This window comes from Macaca nemestrina, chromosome 13 (assembly GCF_043159975.1).
Source record: "Macaca nemestrina isolate mMacNem1 chromosome 13, mMacNem.hap1, whole genome shotgun sequence".
NCBI lineage: Eukaryota > Metazoa > Chordata > Mammalia > Primates > Cercopithecidae > Macaca > Macaca nemestrina.
The window spans coordinates 2,192,602-2,210,448 of NC_092137.1; the positions used below are offsets into that span (position 1 = coordinate 2,192,602).

The 17,847-nt window shown below is 40.3% G+C and overlaps 1 protein-coding gene across 30 annotated transcripts in view; it reads right to left on the reverse strand.

Moving 5' to 3' along the window:
- Positions 1-17,847, reverse strand: part of LOC105497564 (myelin transcription factor 1 like) — a 533,126-nt gene that overhangs the window by 250,405 nt on the left and 264,874 nt on the right. For all 30 annotated transcript variants that reach the window (XM_071076157.1, XM_071076158.1, XM_071076139.1 and 27 more), the window contains one exon: positions 12,346-12,491. The gene's annotated coding sequence lies outside the window, so the exon portion shown is untranslated. The remainder of the gene's footprint in view (positions 1-12,345; positions 12,492-17,847) is intronic.

Here is a 17,847-nt window from a genome sequence, read left to right on the forward strand (position 1 = left end):
TGATGTCATGACAGTGGGCGACAGCCTCCCAGGCCCATGTCCTCTCCCCTCTCCCCTTCCCCGCTGCTCTTCCCTGCGAGCAGGGTCTTCCCAACACTGGCTCCGGCAGCCCTCACCTGGTGCCCACGGCGCTGACCCAGGGGCGGCATGTGTGCTCTTGGACTCTGGACAGGTCTTCCTCTGTTTCCCTAAAACTCATTCGTTGTGAAACTCAGTTCATCTAAGACTCAAGCGACACCCTGATGTGGCCCCAAGCCCGGGGACCTCATTCACCTTCCTTGAGGTTTTCAGCCCCCGGTTGACAGCTATCATGTCCAAAATCACTCTGCAAAGATTCCTAATGGCTTCTATGCCCTGTGGATGATTCCTCCAAAAATGCGGAATTCAATCCCTGACCCCTGCCTCAGCCACCTAGTCCCTTGTATTAAATTTAGTCACACAAATTCATTTATTTTCCAGAAACCTTGTTCTAATATATTACTTCGATTAACAGCAAATTACAATGGGAATGCCGTGAAATTTCTTGTTATGTTGTTATCAGTTCTTACCACTGGCAGAAATTAAAAGGGGCCTCAGCACCGGACAAAGTCATTTACATTGTAGCCACACCCTACAACGTGTTTGTTAACTTAATTATATTATTCCAAGTTCATAAACGCAGTGACTTCTCCCCTGGGACAGTCCCAGCCCCAACTGCCTCCAGCTCCCCTTCCATTCTTTCCTGGACACTCCTGCGAGTCATCTTGAAACAGTTGTGCCCGCTGTCTGTGTGGCCCCTCCCCTGATGGGTCCATGCCTTACTCATGGGTGACTGGCTCCCTTCACCTGCTTCCTTGCCCTGAGCTCAGGGGAGGCATTTTGTTCTACTTCCCTCAGTGCTGCCCACATCAGGAGCAGTGCCTGCTACCCCAGAGGAAGCCAGGAATATCTGTTGAATGAGTGAATGAATGCATGAATATGGTACACAAAAACTTCTCAAATTGTTCATACCATGACTAAAAGAAATATTAATTTAAAAATAATCTCCACTAAACATAAGGCTAAATTTTGACTGACGGAGAATTTGATGGATTAGAGAGCAGACACGATTTTTATCATTTTGTCTGACAGAGATGAACTCAATCAAACAGATATTTGTTTTTTGGAAAAAATGAATACGGAAAGAGTTCAAAAGTACTTTTCTTTCATTTTTAATTTAACTGATTAAAGGATTAGCTTTCCGGGTGAATGTTTTACAGTGCTTGTGTTCTTATATCTCTTTTCCTATTAATGTATACACATGTTCTGTTAACCTACCTTGTTAACCTTACTCAGATACGGGTCCCTGTGCACTCCCATGTTGGCCATACACAAATGGATATACACAATGGCAAGACAGTACCCACTGTTAATACTTGTCTATAAATCATTGCACAATTTTAGTTACAATTAAAGTCTTTCTGTCACGATACACCATACTCATCACTTCAGTCAGAGCTATCTATACCTGAAGTTATCAAGGTAAACTTTTATCAGCCGTTACATAAGCATAAAGTTGCAAATGCAGATATGGTGTGCCCACAGAGTATCAAACTCCCTTACCAACACCTCCTGCGTCCCAGCAACAGACACCCAGAAGTTGTGATTGTGATATAATGGGATGAGAAAATGCCATGCATTCAAACCACAGCACAAAACTCTGCAACGGACTTTTGGAAATGCTAGACTCTCATCTTAGATGCAGCATGAGACGAAGCCTTTTTAGAATCTTAGACGTCTTCTTTGAAATGACTCTAGGTCTTTCTAAATATTTGCGTTGATAGTATAAATGGACCCATGATTAACCGTTTTGGGGAGAGATGGTGATTGGGTGATGGGGGCCATGGCTAGCCTTCTTCCCCCCAAAACCCAACCCTGGCTTCGTATACAGGACGGCACTTTAAAGGCGATTGGTATCTGTAGTCACTTTAAAAATAATTCAGCTCACAACAAGGACTCTGTGTTCCCGATGCCTCAACCCCTACCTCTATTTTGGGATGCAAGCCCTGTTATCACTGAACAGAATGACATTCACAGCAGGTACAACTGACACATGGAAATTTGTTGGATCAGTTGCACTAATTGGATATCTGTGCTTGCAAGGATGATGGCGCAAGTAGGAGGTGTTTAAACATGTGAGTTCAGAACCCTGTTTAGGGTCCATTTCCATGGAAATGAGGAGCAATGGCAGTTTAAGTGCAAGGCGCCTGATAATACACCGAAAGGCAGCCCCAGACTGAAGGAATGAAGCCTCGAACAGAAAATCTATGAGGAATAAAAGAAAACTCTGTTTTTCTCACCTTCTTGCATGTAAGATTTATGCAAGCAACTCCCATTAGCACTAATGAGAGTTATGTCTGTAAATCTCCCATGAAATGACAAGGATATGAGCCTCATCCATCACTGTGCAGATATCACAGTTTCTGGGGCAGGCTTTTCGCAGGCAGGCTGCAGCACTATGATTGCTTTTACCTGCCCTTCCTTAAGGTGCTGAAACAGCAAGCCTCCTGCAGTGGGCCTGGTAGGAGAGGCTCTGGTAGGGGTGTCCCTGCAGAGCCATGCAGGGGGCCAAAACTCCTGTCTGCAAGTGCTTTGAATAATTCAGAGAGCATCATCAAAACCACCCACCTGCTCACGAAACTTCATTAGAAAAATAAAATGAATAACCTCATAGTCTGTGGATGGGATCCTCTTTTGCTCACCCCTCACTCTCATATTTTATTTTTTCTTAAGAGAGCATGCAAAGCATTTTAAATAAGTTCCCGGCAATGAAATGTCCCAATTTCCCTATCCTCTGCTCATGTAGTTGTACTGTGAATGCATCAGAAATTAGACAAATTGCCTTTTTCTCAAACAGGACCTATATTTTTCGCCTCAATGCCTTTGCTCAGCTGGTGGAAGATTCTCTCCCCACTATTCTCTCAAATTCAACAGAACTATTTGGATCTCCAGGCCAACTTTCTTCTTTCCAAGGACCCGGTGTCCCTATGTTTGGCACCAATGATATGGCTCTATCTCTCCCTCCCCGTGGTCCTCCGTGGGTCTGTCTTACCGACATCCCCAGGGTGCACATCCTGACCTGCTGCAGGGTCCTCAGCTCCTCCAGGGCCACTGTCGCCTTCTGTATCTTTGGGACCCTTTTCAGATTCAACACATTGACTTGCACATGGTTTCTCCATGAAATGTGGTGAATATAAACATGAATAATTTATTTTAAAAGAAATGCACATATGCATGGTACAGCATTCTTAAGGATTCAAGAGATATACTATGAAAAGTAATTTTTCTCCCCCAGGCACCCAATTCCTTCCCTCTGGGACAACCTGTCCTGTGGTCTTTCTCTGAAGTTCAATGCATTGACAAGCATCTATGCTTGTCATGCTTTTTAACACACACAAATCATAACATTACACGCGTGGTTTTTTCACCCTGCAAATTTTGTTTAATATTATAACTTGGGCTAGGTTTATATAATCTCCTTCATTAAAAAATAAATGTATCATGCTCCATTACATGAATGAAGCATGATTTATTTCACCCATCTCCTATGGATGAATATTTAAGTCGTTTCAGAATCTTATTCTCATAAACAAGACTTATAATGAATGCAACAAAAATAGCCAACATTTCTAATACAAAAATGCTTGCTATGCAACAAGTGCCATTTTGACTCATTCCATCAATGTTTACCATGACTCTCTCAGGTATAAATACTGTGATTATTCCTGGCATACACAAAAAGAAACCACAGCAGGTAGAGACCAGTAGCTTGTCCAGGGTGAAGCCACACTTGGTTCCTGTAGGTGTGGTCAGAGGTCTTGCTCTTGGCTTCTGCACTGGCTGTCTATTTATAAATGCAACTTTGCTCTCCTGTGTGTGAATATTTGTACACTAAATATCTAGAAGTGGAATTACCAGTACAGAGGATACACCCTTTCTGAGCTTCACTGATATTACTAATTATCATCTATAACCCATACTCTCCAATACTTTGCTATCAGCATGCCTGACTACTGTCCACTGAGAGGGAAAGAGAGCCATGACTTAGTGACTCCACTTGGAAGTCATAGTGTCATGAGTTTGAGCAGCTTTTCTAATGTCAAATTCATTTTTATCTCCTCTGAATTGTCTTCCATATCCTTTGCTCATTTTTAGTTAATATTTTTATTTGTTAAATTTAATATGCTAATAAGTCACTAATTTTACCCATTTATGCTATATTTTAGTGAAGTAATTTCTTATTTATTTATTGGTCTGATATTAAAATAATACCTGCACTAAAATTTCCACCTTTCTACATTGTCTTGAAAGTTCTTTTGACTCAACAAGATTTATTCATTTCATTTCTGCAGTATCTACGTTTAAGTTTAATGTCTTATGTGGGACCTAAATATGATCTTCATTTCACTTGGTCAGATGCTATTAATTCCCACCCACAGATTTTACACTGGATTTTTTTATTTATGAAAGATACCTATGATATTAACGCTAACATGATTTTTATCCTGGTCAAATTAGAATATATCCACAAGACTAACGAAAATGATATATCTGAGAAGAATTGCTTCCCCTAACAAAGTCTACCCCCAATGGCCATTCTAGAACCTTCTATGGAATGTGGGTACATGAAAATTCTCCTTCACAAGTGAAAAGAAAGATTATGTGTTACTAAACATTAATATTCTCTGGGAGATACATTGTTCGAGGCTTAGCATATTGAATAAAGTCACACATTTCTATTTTTGGAAGAAAATTTAAAAGCTCAACACTGATTTTTCATGATAAAAATTTGGCTAACTACATTTAAGAAGGATTATTGACTTAAGCAGACAACGAAGTCTACATACAAGCTTAAATGGAAGATGCTGCTAGTTATTTAAATACGATATGCTTCTCCAAACATACTAACAATAGTAAATTTTTATGAATACTATGGTATATAATCGTTTTAAAATTAGAACTCAAGGAAATAATGTAAACTACTACTAAGAAGAAAATATGAAAACAGTGAACAAAGTATCCAGCTTAAACCACCACAGTACCATTTCCCAGCAAAGGCTGCAGAACACAAATTTCTTTCCAGGTTTCTAGAAGAAAGATTGTCTCCAGGGAATTTGTAGAGGTACCTCCTTCAAGACATGGGGCTGTCCCCAGTAAACTGTGGAGTGTGTCAGACCTTGGACTGTGAGCCTGTTGGAGGCACAGACCTGGCCTTAATGCAGATACCGTGCACCAAGCACCTGCTCTATCCGTGTGTCTGCTTCTCATTTTGTGAAGGGGGGATAGAGCCTGATTAGTCTGATGTTCAAAACCATTAGTGCCAGTAATCTGAGGAACCACTTTAGCCCACTCCACAGTCTTCCAATCCCTTCTGCCCTGACCAGAAAAGAAAAAAAATAACACTTATAAAAGAATTCTGATGAGGTCAGAAACTGATACCTCTTCCTGAGATTTATGTGACTTTGTGTAGCTCCAGCAAAATGTTGTGCTTGCTTGGCAACTTCAGGCTTAGAAAGTTTCCTACTTCTGTTCCAAGGGGAAACAGGAACAAGGGCATTCAAGCTTAGAAACTCTCGTGTGGAAAATCCCTTTGTGTGAAGCTTCCATGAACTTGTGGGGCACCGGACACTGCTGGGACATCTCAGCTCACACAGCCCCAGAAGGAGCGATAAGGTTGTGCCACACACCAGAGGTAGGTGGTTCATGTGCTGACTCCACCAACTACAGCCCGACTCTCAGAAAAGCAAAGAGAAACTCATCTCTGGCAATCCCCTGCCTCCCATCCTCCTAGATGGACCTGTGGTGTCTAAATCCCTTGACGATACCTGACTGCCCCTTAGATCTGAATCCCCCTAAGTGGTCCATGGTCCTGAACCACATATCCTCCTTTCCAACTTTGCTTCCATCAAAGTGTCCCCTGATTTCAGGCAATTGTCCTCAGTTCGGAGGAAGGAGGTGCCATGATTTGCAGTTTCCACCACACTCCGGAATAGGAGGACAGGGATCAGTAGTTTGGCATCCTACTCTCCTACAGGGTGGTGGTCCGTGACTTTGATAATACCAGTCATGAGAAATGCAAATTTCTACTATTTCCTAAACTATGTTCCAGAAAAATAAAAGCTCATACAATTTTATTTTTAACGATCCATAATATTTTATAACATCGCATTGCAATAAACATTGTTTTAATGAAATCATAACAATTATGATAGAAGCAACACAAATGAATCACTTGGAAAACAATTGAAAAGAATTCTTCCATGACTTAGGGAGGATTTTCTTTTCTTTTCTTTTCTTTTGAGACAGAGTCTTGCTCTGTCACCCAGGCTGGAGTACAGTGGTGTGATCTCAGCTCACTGCAAGCTCCACCTCCCGGGTTCACACCATTCTCCTGCCTCAGCTTCCCGAGTAGCTGGGACTACAGGCGCCTGCCACCTCGCCCGGCTAGTTTTTTGTATTTTTAGTAGAGACGGGGTTATACTGTGTTAGCCAGGATGGTCTCGATCTCCTGACGTTGTTATCCGCCCGCCTCGGCCTCCCAAAGTGCTGGGATTATAGGCTTGAGTCACTGCGCCCGGCCGAGTTAGGGAGGATCTTGACAAAGCATGACTCAAAATTATTTGATTGCTTTCTGGGGAAACATGTATGAGGATGATGACTATAAAGTTATATTAATGGCACTGCACCACTAAAGCAAAACAATTTGATTTGGCAGCAACCTAGCAGTTCCACAAGTTCTTTGTGTAAATATACACACAGTACATTATCTACACACACAAGTGCATAGATATATTATATATATATGTATAATATATATGTTACATATAGTTGTGAAATAGACACAAGAATAATAATGTGTAATATCTGCATATGGCTTTGTAGAGATAGTAGAAAGTTAGTTCACAGTAGTTAACAACACGGGCTTGGAAGTTAAAATGCCTACATAAATTTGAATCCCATCTGTGTCATTTATTAACTGTGTAACGTTAGACAAATTATTTAACTTCTCTCTACATTTTTTCCTAATATAAATTATGAATATAGACAGATCGATAGGTAAATAGACAGACAGACAGACATGGTTTGGGTCTGTGTCCCCATCCAAATCTCATCTTGAACTGTAGCTCCCACAAGTCCCACATGTTGTGGGAGGGACCCAGTAGGAGACAACTGAATCATGGGGGTGGATTTCCCCACACTGTTCTCATGGTAGTCAATAAGTCTCACGAGATCTGATGGTTTTATAAGAGGTTTCCCCTTTCACTTGGCCCTCATTTCTCTCTTGCCTTGCACCAGTTAAGACATGGCTTTCGCCTTCTGCCATGATTGTGAGGCCTCCCCAGCCATGTGGAACTGAGTCCATTAAACCTCTTCTTCTTCATAAGTTGCTCTGTCCCAGGCATGTCTTTATTAGTATTGTGAAAATAAACTTATATATATGTAAATAAACATATATATATATATATATATAGAGAGAGAGAGAGAGAGAGAGTACTAGCTTCATAGGGTTTTTTTTTTGTTTTTTTTTTTTTGAGGATGAAATGAGACATGGTGAATGGTACTTTTAGAACCAAGCTTGGTACAGAGTGATGCGTAATAAATGGTTAGCAACTATTGTCATCTTTTGTAGTTTACATTAGGTTCATGATATCCATCTCATTTGACCATTTACTTCTGTTTTACAAAAAAAGGAACAATTTTTTTTGTAGAGATTTGCCCAAAAACAAGTGATCGTTGGCAGTTACAGGACTACCTTGTGACATTTGTTCACTGTTTTAAATATATTTCTCTCAAAGGGTCAAAGAATATAGATTTACAGAGTTGGAGCTATTTCAGCAGATTTCTCCTTCTGGACACATGATACGCTTTTCTTTAAAATAGTCACCATTCAGAACACAATTCATGTAGTTTTTTGGGAAACAGATACTGATTTTATTTTAAGGAAAGTCTTTAGCATGGAAATTGGATGCAGAGTGTGATTTTCTCTTTGGGCTCTGGTTCAGGGGAAATTGGATTTCCTAGAGCACCAGCTGCGGAGGCGCCACAGGTGTTCACGGCTCAGCAATCACAGTGGCTAATTGGGACACACGAGGACAGAAAAATGCCCTAAATCTGAATCTTGTTCTATGGCATTTTTATTTCTCCCATAAGATCAAGCCCCAAAGTCCTTCTTAAGTGGAGATGCTAAAGGAAGCTAGCTGCTGCAGACAGAAAAGATGACACATGGTAGGGGGAGCACTGCAGGGGAGGGAAGAGCTGAGAGCCGCGAAAGGTAGCAGGACTTGGGGTTGTGTGCAACAGCTGCTGCATTGCAGTGGCGGTGGTGCTAAGGCCCCTTCCATCTGAGTGTTTCTGATTCTGAGTTGTAATCCAAGGGTAGGACTAGCAGAACAATTCCTGGAGTCTACAGTTGGACAAACTACACAACAGCTACTAAAATTGAATTCAGAAAGTTGAATACAGTAACACCAGACTTTGGGGGTAGAAAGGATGGCAGGCAGATGAGTGAAAGAAAGTAGTCATCAATTTCAAGGACTGAGAGGAGGTTTGCAGCTTCTTACAGAGGACCATTCTGTTCTACGTTCCATCCGATATGGGAGAAATAGAACCACATCCCATTCTGTCTCCGGTGGACCACAGAATGCAGACAGTACCCATACTCATTTTATAAACACCAAACCTAAGCCATGGGGAGCTAAGCCCTTTGTCCTAACATGCAGCTGTACATGAAAACTGAATAGTATTCCATGTCCATTACTTGATGCTTCCCATCTCTGAGTTTTGTATTTTCTTCTGTCAAGCCAGCCACTTCCAGATTTATTCATCTAATAAACTAATCTTTAAAAATCCACTTTTGGGGGTGATCTCCTCTCCAAAGTCCTCTTTGATTCCTCTGCTCCTAGTTAAGATCTCTTCTGTGTCCTCCTCAACAGCTTGCACAGACCTCTGTGGATTCATTGAGATGTGACTAAGTACCTAATATGGCCCAGGAAACATGCCCAGCTCAGGAACGCAGAAAGGAATAAGACACATTTTGCACCAAAGGAAAGACTAGTCCTTTTCATGCCTTATGTTTGTTCAATGTGTGAAGTCTTTGAGGGCAAGGACTGCATCTCATTTATTTGTATACATCCAGACACAAGAGTTCCTGGCACAAAATAGGTACTCAGCACTGTTGAAAGAATGAGAGAATGATGAAAGAATGAGAAATACCCACTCAGTACTGGTGACAGAAAAGGGTAGTGGTAAACAAAGTCTGTTCTTGAGTGAAACTTTCATCAGGTCATTTCTAATGCTAATTTTAAAATATTTTTCTTAGACTTGAATATAGACTTGAATTAAGGAGTGAAATTAAAGGCTCTTGGAGTTCGTGATTTGTGCTAAGTCTAGATCCTCAAACATCATTCCTTCCCACCACATTGTACACTAGCCTTCTTTCCAGGACACATGGGCATGGTTCAGGTGCTGTCTTGGCTACTTATTAATTATGTTATCTTAGGTTAGTCACCTAAGCTCTCTGATCTTCCCTTTACTGACCTCTGAAGAGGGAATAACAGTCACACCTTCTTGCAGGAGAAATTCGTGGTTGCCAGTGCTGGTACTTATGGGGTAGGGCTCTAAGAGTGATAAGTTTTATAATCTATTAATGGACATAGTTGGGGTATTAAGCATGTGCTCCGAGCCTCTATACATTGTTAGTATTCATGGTAGTCTTGGATGATGCCCACCACATCTAAGTATCTAAGCTTGGTTATCTTCTAGTCTCTTGTCATGAGCAATGAACCTCTGGACGCCAGGGTATCTTCAATCACTGAGATTAAGTGGAACATCCCATGCCATTGTTGACTTTCTACCTAAGAAATTCCTGCTAGAGAACAAAGCCTTCAAAATTACTGCTAGATAATTAAGCCTTAAAAACAAAGCTGAGTTTTTAAGAAACTAAACAGACACAACATCTTCATCTTTGGGGAAGATTTTAGAAAACTTTTTATTTGATATTCTTATGTAATTGCTCATTACTAATCAAACCAGGCTCAGAAAAACTAGGTAAAAATCTGAACTTTTTTTTCCAAACAGAAATAATTATTTAAGGTCATGGTACATGCTTAAATTGCATATAGAAATTCATTACCAGAAAATACAAGAAACCCTATTTCTATCTCATTAAGAAACTTAGCCATATGATCTACAAATTCAGTGCAATCCCTCTCAAAATCTTAAGGTCATTTTTTTTTTTCAGAAATAAATCTATTCCAAGATTCATATGAAATCTTAAGAGATCCCCAAATAACCAAAACTATATTGAAAAAGAACACAGTCAGACATTTCATACTTCCTGATTTGAAAACTTACAACAAAGCTACAGTAATCAAAACAGTGTGGTACTGGCATAAAGACAGAGATACAGACCAGTGGAACAGAATAGAGAACCCGGAAATAAACTCCTGCATATATGGTCAAATGATTTTTGACAAGGGTTCCATAACCATTTAATGGAGCAAGGACAGTCTTTTCAACACACAGAGGATACCCACATGCAAAAGAATAAAGTTAGAATCTTACCTTAAACCTGTAAAAAGAAAATTAACTCCAAATGGGTTAGCAACCTAAACACAGAGGCTAAAGCTATAAAACTCTTAGAAGAAAATAGGAAGGATCGGCTTCCTGACATTGGATTTGGCAATGATTGATTGGATATGATACTCAAAGCATAGGTTAAAAAAAATAGCTAAATTGGACAACATCAAAACTTAAAAAAAAACAACGAAATGCTTGTGTGTCAAGGGACACTACCAACAAAGTGAAAGGCAACCCATGAAACAGCAGAAGATATTTGCAAATCATATATATGATAAGGAGATAATATCTGTAATATATAAGAATTCCTACAACTCAATAACAAATAACCGATTAAGGCAAAAGACTTAGACATTTCTCCAAAAAAGACACGCAAATTTCCCGTAAACACATGGAAAGATGCTCAACATCACCAATTGTGAGGGAAATGCAAATCAAAACCACAATAGGATGCCACTTCACATCCATCAGGGTATCTATTATTTAAAAAAAATAAAACCATAGAAAAGAATAAGTGTTGGCCTGGATATGGAGAAATTGGAACCCTTGTAAACTGTGGTGATAATGCACCACTTTATGGTTCAGCCACTATGGAAAAGAGTGGCATTTCCTTAACAAATTAAAATGCAATATGATCCACATGATCCAGCAATTTCCTTAACAAATTCAAATGCAATATGATCCACATGATCTAGCAATTCCACTTCTGGGTTGATGCTCAGGAAACGTGAAATCAGGGACTCAGATATATATTTCTACACCCAAGCTAATAGGAGGACAATTCACAGTAGCTGAAAGACGGAGGCAGCACACGTGTCCACTGACAGATGTACAGTGGACTATTATTCAGCCTTAGAAAGGAAGGATGTTCTGACCCATTCTACGACATGGCTGGACCTTGAGGGCATTACGCTAAGTGAAAGAGAGCAGTCACAAAAGAACAGATACTGTACCATGCCACTCACACGAGGTAAGTCTAGTGGTCATATTCACAGAGACAGAAAGCAGAATGCTGGGACCCAGGGAGTGTGGGGGAGGCCTGGGGAGTTAGTGTTTAATGGAGACAGGGCTTCAGTTAGGGAACGAAAAAGTTCTGAAGACGGCAGGTGGTGACCATTGCACCACTATGTGAATACATTTGATATCACTAATTACACATTTGAAAACTGTAAAAATGGTAAACTTCATGTTACAGGTATTTTACTACAATTATTTTGAAAACAAAAGGCTGTAACCTGAAGTTTTTCAAGAAGCATGACTCCCAGAGCCCACAGTGGCAGCAAGCGAGGTTTGTCAACAGTAACTGACACCTACAGGAACCCTGGGCAACGCAAAAGAGGCCCCAATTAATGACCTTCTTAATTTCCTCAAATATGAAATATCCCAAAATAGAACTAATAACGGACACAGGGATCTGATTTTAAAGAGGCTTTGTACAAAGGAGCTTCTCTATGACTGCTGAAGGGTGAACAAGGCCTATTAGTATGCTTATAAATTCTTCTTTTGGGTGATGTAACTAGATAACAGAAGGCTACTTGAGTCTATGTTTACCAAGAGATTACACATTCTGACTTTATATTGAATTGCTTATTAAAAGCAAGAGGTGTTGTATTCTTTATCAAATAAAATGCTGCTTCATTCACAAACGTATATTTATGCTTTTTCAAAGTAACATATTTTAAGGTAAATATGCAAAATGCCTGTCTGCATGTAAAGCTTAAAATATTAATACCACATAGAATTCCTCACCTTTAGGTGGCTCCTCGGATATCCATATGTCTGTGAGACCAACTGGAACCTTTCTTGATGGAATTTTGTTGATAGTTTGAAAGATGCAAACACTTGATTGAATTCAATAACTACATTTTTTTCATCTTCCACCAGATGTGGCCACTCTAGAGAAGAACAAAAAGGCAGAATAATGAGGCTGATATTCATAATAAAAGCGAAACCCTAACTGAGGGATGTGATTGTCAGGTCTTTAATGCGTTTGCTGCAAGAAGGCAATGAGGGCAGGCTGGGTGCACAGACACATGGAGATGATGAGACACACAGGGATGAGATGCATGCGGATGATGACACACATGGAGATGATGAGATGCACGGAGATGAAACACTAGGAGATGAGACACATGGAGAAGATGAGATCATAGAGACACATGGGGATGATGAGACACGTGGAGACACATGGAGATAATGAGACACACAGGAAGAGATCCATGGGGATGATGAGACACAACGAGATGAGACAGATGGAGATGAGACACATGGAGATGAGACACAAGAGATGATGAGACACATGGAGATGAGACACAAGAGATGATGAGATGCATGGAGATGAGAAGCACAGACATGAGATGCATAGAGATGAGACATATGGAGATGGAACACACAGAGATGATGAGAGGCATGGAGGTGAGATGCATGAAGATGATGAGACACATGGAGATGATGAGATGCATGGAGATGATGAGATGCATGGAGATGACAAGACACGTGATGAGCACATGGAGATGAGATATGTGGAAATGAGATGCATGGAGATGAGACATAAGAGATGATGAGATGCATGGAGATAAGATGAGAGGGATAGTGGCGACAATAACCTTGTATCACACTCAATTAATTTCCAATAAAACATTCCTTATAGAAAAACCTTTTAGAAAATTAATGAAATTACTCTTTGTAATATAAAAAATACACAAAACTATAAATATATTCTTATAAAACTAAGAGAAAGAGTCATTTTTATGATTGAGTCTACAAAGTATTAAGATTATAAAATGTGTAGAGACAAATTACAGAAGCATACGTGATGTATCTGCACATGTATTTCATAGCTAATATCATCAGCAGGTTGTCATGTGTGTTTGTATTTTTGTCCTCAGTTCAAAGGATAGCAAATAAGTTGTGATTTCCACATAAAAGATTTTACAAGAGCATGCTATCGATTAAAAAGCAAAACAAAATGCAACATCTTGGGTAATAATTTAAACTTTTTTATTTGTTATGGCTATAAAGCAACATCCAAATAGTGTTTAAAATGGGGCTTATGTATAAACCTCTATGATTAATGTTTATACAGTAGGCACAGTTATTTCCAACACATTCTGAGATATTACTTACTACACTGACTAAGAAAGGTTGGGATGGTATTCAATACAGTGGCTTTATAAAAATGCAAGTTAATTTTCACCATTTGAAAGACACCAAATAGACAAATTTAAATAAATATTATAAACAAACCAACATAAAGCAAAACGAGTGATTGAGAAATAGTAGAATTGGACATTAATAATCGAAGCCACTCTAATATATTGTCAGTACTATGCGTAAAACAATCATATTTTACTTTCATAAAATATTATTACGTTAATTTACACAATGACTTACTCTACTGGTAATCCTAAAAATTCATCTCTATCAGTTTAAGCTTTTTAGCATGTTCTATAGATTCATCGCGTTGTCCATCGTTGTTTTGGGAAAAGTGTTTTTTCTATTCTTCAATGTTCACAAAGGGTAGAAAGGAGGAAGACCTGGAGACCATCAGGCCACTCCTGTGGGAGCAACCGCAGTCCCAGTCCCTCAACAGCAGATATGACTGACCATTGTCAGGAGAGGGACAGATTTTTCATTAAAGTGATAAGTATCTACAAAACAGAATTTCGTGGACAAAACGAAAGGTTTTATTTGGAGTGTGCTCTCTTCTCCATGCACACATTCACAAATCATGGAGTCAGAAGTGTCCTTCCCATTCCCAGGTGAAACAGCAAAGCATCTTCAGCCTCTCATCAGGGCTGCTTGTCCAAATATTCCAGTTTGGGTGCCCCTGGTTCCTTCCCTGGGTCCCTCGGGCTTTCCGGAGTGAGGAGACACCCTCACAAACATGAGAACCCCTCTTGGAGGAACGAGAGTTAGAGTAATTGCTGGAAGTGAGACTACCTTTGTTCCAAGATGCATTCCCATCTGGGAGTCATTTACCAGATGTAGATTTAAAAGCTACTGACAAATGGACTATAGGCTAAATGCCCTTGCAGGGTGTATGATGCTGCTTACTAAATGTGTGTGTGCACATCCATCCATCCATCCATTCATCTATCATCTATCTGTCTATCTATCTATCTACCTACCTACCTACCTACCTACCTACCTACCTATCGATCTATGTATGTATGTATGTATGTATGTATGTATGTATCTATCTATCTATCTATCTATCTATCTATCTATCTATCTATCTATCTATCTATCTATCTATCTATCATCTATCTATCTACAGTGTGCTTTTAACAACAGGCCCTCACTAGGTAAAGATTCACAGAACAATCAGCTAATGAGTGAGTGAGTCAGTGACCTCCTTTTCCCATTTCTTCAGGTGCGGTAGGAAGGAATATGCACCTACAGTTCTGGCTGCTCACAGTTCCCTGTCCCAGATGCCGCTTGTGATCACTGGTAATGGAATTCCTAGGATGAGCTCTTAAACGGCATGTTTAGCAGGCAGCTTAGCTGCAAAACAAAAATAACACCAGCCAGGCGAGAGCTCCTTGGGGTTCTCAGGCACACTCTGTCCTCAGCCAAAGCTTTGCTGGCCTTTCTCCTCATCCACCCTTCCTCTAATCTCCCAAATGAGAATGAGTGGGGGTTTTTCTTTATGGCATTTGTCATTATCTGGGATTATATTACACAGATTTTGGTTTTAAACTGTTTTGAGGTAACTGTAGATTCACATGCAGCTGGAAGAAAGAATACAGAGATCCCATGCACCCGTGTTTCAGTGTCCCCCAATAATAACATTTTGCAGAACCATAGCACATACAGGCAGAATGACATTGATTCGTCCCACCGATGTGCAGATTTCCTACTTCTCTTGTGTTCATGTATGCATGTGCGATTTTAGCACCAGTGTAGGTTTCTGTGTCTGTGACCACAGTCAACATGCAGACAACTATCACTGAAGGAGCAAGGGTTCCTCTGTGTCCTTTTATAGCCCTGCCCACATCCTGCCCCTTTCATCACCGAGTCCACCCTCTTCCCTTTCATAGCCACGCCCAGCCTTTTCCTGTTCACCACGCCCACTCCCTTCCCTTTCATAGCCACGCCCAGTCTTTTCCTGTTCATCATCACGCCCACTCCCTGACTTTTCATAGCCACGCCCAGCTTCTTCCTGTTCATCACCACGCCCACTCCCTGCCCTTTCATAGCCACGCCCATCATTTTCCTTTCATAATCATGACCACCCCATTGTCTTTCATTGCTACATCCATCCCCCTTCCAATTAATAGCCACGCCCACTTCTGCCCTTTCATAGCTACTCCCACCTTCTTCACCTTCTTCATTTTCATAGCCAAACCCAGCCTCTTTCCTTTTAGAGCCACACGGATGTCCCTTCCCTTTCAGAGCCAACTCTCCTACCCTGAACCCCTGGCAACCACTCATCAGTGTTTCTGTCATTTTGTTATTTCAAGAACGTTCTATAAATGAAGTCATACACTGTGCAAAGCTTGCAGATTGGCTCTTCTTATTCAGCATAATTCTCTGGAGCTTCCATCTGGGTTGTATCAATAGTTTATTCTTTCTAATGGCTGAGTAGTATTCCACGGCGCGGCTGTACACAGTTTAACTCTTCATGCTCGGGAGGCCATCTGGGTTATTTCCAGTTTTTGGCTGCCATGAATAAAGCTTCTGTAAAGATGTGTGTGTAGGTTTTACTGTGAATGTACATTTCCCTCTCTCTGGGGTTAATGCCCAAGAGTGGGATAGCTGGGTCATATGGCAATTACATGGCTAGCTTTAAAAGAAAACGCCCAACTGGTTTGAATAGCTGTACCATTTCACTTTGCCTCAATTAATGTACCAGTGATTCAGTTTCTCTGCATCTTAGTCAAAATTTGGTGTGTTGTTGTTTTATGTCAGTCATTGCAGGTATGTAGTGACAGCTCATCGTGGTTTTAACTTGCATTTGCCTAATAGTTGATGGAATTAAATATCTTTTCATGTACATTTAAATTTCATCTTTAGTGAACTATCTGCCCATGTCTTTTGCCCATTTTCTTACTACATTGTTTTAAATCGTTAAATTTGAGATTTCATTGTATATTCTAGATACTAGTTCTTTGATGAATATTTGATTTCCAAGTATTTTTGCAACTTTATTGCTTGTCTTTTCATTGTCTTAACAGGGTGTTTTGTAAAGTAAAATTTTAATTTTAGTGACATCCAATTCATCAATTTTCCCTTGTGGATTATGTGTGTGTAAGTATCTGTTTATGCATTTATGTTCTATCTTCCCCCGTGGAAAACTACACTCCATTGTGGTAGACACTTTGCTATCTAACTTCTTTCTAAATCACAAGAGTCTAGAATTTTGCCTGGCACACACTAATGATCAACAAATTCATGTTGAATGAACAAATAAATGAATAAACACTAATTTATTAGGTAAAAACCATTTAAAGTAAGTCTTTTTTCTAACACTGGGGAATGATAACAATAGTAAGAGTAGTATATTAACATTCTGCAAAATGATTTTAAATCCATTATTCTCTTGGGTTTTCATCACCCCCTGTGGGGAGGACTGTTCAGGTATGATTCTCTTACTTCAGAAATCAGCCCAGGGATGTGAGGCTCCTTCTCAGTGACATCTGCACCTTGTTTCCACTCTAGTATGTTTCTGCCCAGGATTCCCTCAATATTTAGAAGTGATTGAGGATGATTAAAGAAAGAATTAATTCACATGGGAGCAACAACACTATAGACCTTACTACCTTAAAGTGGAATATGAATTGAAACCATATCTAAGTGTGATTGCAGTTTATATAAACTCAAGGACAATTGGGTCATGTCTGCTGTTTGAGGGAAGGAAGAGTTCACTCAATGGTATAGACACAGTGGTCTTGTTATTTCTCAAAAGGTCTGTGTGTCACCCACACTGGTGGGAACTGAATGGCCGTCCCCATTTCTCTGAACAAAGGGTGCCTGGCTGAGTGGGCCTGCAGCAGCCATAGCATGCCCGCTTCTTACTCTGGGTGAGGGCATTAACGGGGTTGCAACTGCTTTTCGCAGGATTGTTTTACTATTTCCAGTGGCTTTCCATGAAAGCACATGCCATCTTGTCCCATGCAACACAAAACAGTCATGCAGGGCACCAGAGTTAGCACCCAACGGTCTCATGGCCCCACGGTGAGCACCCAACGGTCTCACGGCCCCACGGTGAGCACCCAACGGTCTCACGGCCCCACGGTGAGCACCCAA